Raw genomic sequence first — 2,343 nt, 5'->3', positions numbered from 1 at the left:
AAACAGTGGGTGGCTGGGGGTGGGAGGATCCACGACACAACAGCTGAGCTGTTCTCAGAAGACCCTGGAGAGATCCCAGCAGAGGCTGACATTTAAAAACTCACTGTGATGTGCTGGTGGCTTTGTCTGAAGCGCGAAGGAGTTTGGTGAGGCTGAATGAGTCATAGGAGACACACAGAGTGACTGGAGTGTTCTCATGCCAGTGGCCCTGCCAGGCCTCAGGGTTTACCGCCTGGCTCTGCTCTGCTCATCTGAAGCCCTGGTCTGCTGTCAGTCTACCTTCTTAAGACTGGATGTCTTACATACTTTAGGAACATTTTTTTTCCTTCCTCCACTGAAAATGGAACCCTCCCTCCCTTGACTGCCGAGTATAGCATTTCTGCTTTTGGTTCTAAGGTCGGGTGAACTCTAACTTATTTCCTGATTGGTCCCTCTGTTCTTGAACTATAGATGTGTAATGAAGGCTGGACACACAGTCCATTGCTAATCTTTTTCCTTTGTATATTAAAATAAGCTGCAAAAATCTGTCTTGCCTCTCAGGAGGCTTTCTTGCACCTGGGGGAGGGTAGGGGAAGAGAAAAAGATTTTACTGAACTGGAACTTTGGCTCTAAGGAATAGAACCCCAAACAAGTGCTGAAATACACAGAAGGTATATATTACAACAGGTGACCCATGGGAGCTGAGCTTGGCTCCAAACTCCAAACTGGCCATCAACAGCAGATGGTTACATGGGCACCACCACGCAATGGACCAAGCACCAGGCAGCCCCATCTGAAATATGTTGCATTTCTGCAGGCCAGAGAAATGCCACAGAAGCTGGCGATTGTATGTAGGTCCCAGCTGACCAAATGTTGTGTAATGCAATTAGGAATTCTGTAGAAATATACTAGATTACCTTCCTTGGTATTTAGGGAGCTCCAGAGTTCTTCAGTGAAGTTAGTGTTCACCTCCTTAAGGGGTACCAACCTCAGCTCCTTCCCCATATCCATGTGACCAAAGAGCAGTAGTGAAGATACACCTACACACTGGTGCTGTCACAAGTTCACAGAAACAAATCCAACAGGGTCCTGCTATTCTGCCTCACAGTTTTGGCCCCACAAATGCTTTTCTAAACTCACACCCTCAACTTCCACTCCACTGCTCTCCCAAGTAGCTTCTCCTCATTCTCTTCAGATGCTCAATGCTGGCATTTTTTCCAAGCCTGACCCCTGATTCCTCTGTCCGCATTCTCCATATCTAGTTTACAGCCCCATTTTCAATCATACTTGAGGACTCTGGTTTCGGTAGCCACATCCACTGTGGGAGCTCCTGGACCACAGACCTTACACCCTACTCACCCTTAGTTCTTAGACCGTCACAACGAAAGCCGAGTTTATGGCATAGAGCTCCCTGTCCCTCTGGCTTCATCCTCAGGTGTTCTCAGAGTCCCCCACCCCCACTGCTCTAAAACTGAGGTCTCCACTCTCCTTCCTCTCGTCGTCCTATGCAACCTATCAGTCTCACTCCCACCCTTCATTTCTTCCTACTCTGCATACCCTCCACTGTCATCCCCAGCTCAGCTGGACTCTGGCAGCGGCCCCTGTGGCTTCACTGTATTGGTGGTGCTTTCCTTCAAGCAATTAGAAGGCTGCCTTCAGAATGAAAATCTGATGTCTCATTTTTTTATTGTTTCAGCAAGGTGAAAACAATGTCACTTGCAGCCTCATCTCACGCTGAGGACTTCGCAAATGTGAATGGTACTTCACTAGTCCTCCTTTAGTGAGTGCTCCCACTAGGGAGCACATGTGTTCTGTTTGTCCAGTTTCCCACCTATTAATATTACCTGTAGAATAGTTTCCTATTGTCGCCGGGCAGTAGTGGCGCATGCCTGTAATCCCAGCACACAGGAGGCAGAGGCAGGCGGATCTCTGTGAGTTCGAGGCCAGCCTGGTCTACAAAGCAAGTTCCAGGACAGCCTCCAAAGCTACAGAGAAACCCTGTCTCGAAAAACAAAACAAAACAAGTTTCCTATTGTCAGTCTATATTTATCATACAAAATGTTTCATCATCACATTTGTTATGTACAGCTGTACAGCACACACTTTGCTGATTCACCACCCTCATTATGCTCTCCCGTCCCAGACCCTTACACATACACACACACACACACACACACACACACACACACACACACACAGATAAATCTAGATTCCATATATAAGAAAACATGCTGGGTGCTGTTGGCACATGCCTTTAATCCTTGGGAGGCAGATCTGAGTTCGAGGCCAGCCTGGTCTACAGAGTGAGATCCAGGACAGGCTCTAAAACTACAGAGAAACCCTGTCTAGAAAAAACAAAAACTA

Source organism: Onychomys torridus, chromosome 4 (assembly GCF_903995425.1).
Source record: "Onychomys torridus chromosome 4, mOncTor1.1, whole genome shotgun sequence".
Taxonomy (NCBI): Eukaryota; Metazoa; Chordata; class Mammalia; order Rodentia; family Cricetidae; genus Onychomys; species Onychomys torridus.
This window is presented reverse-complemented; position numbering follows the sequence as displayed.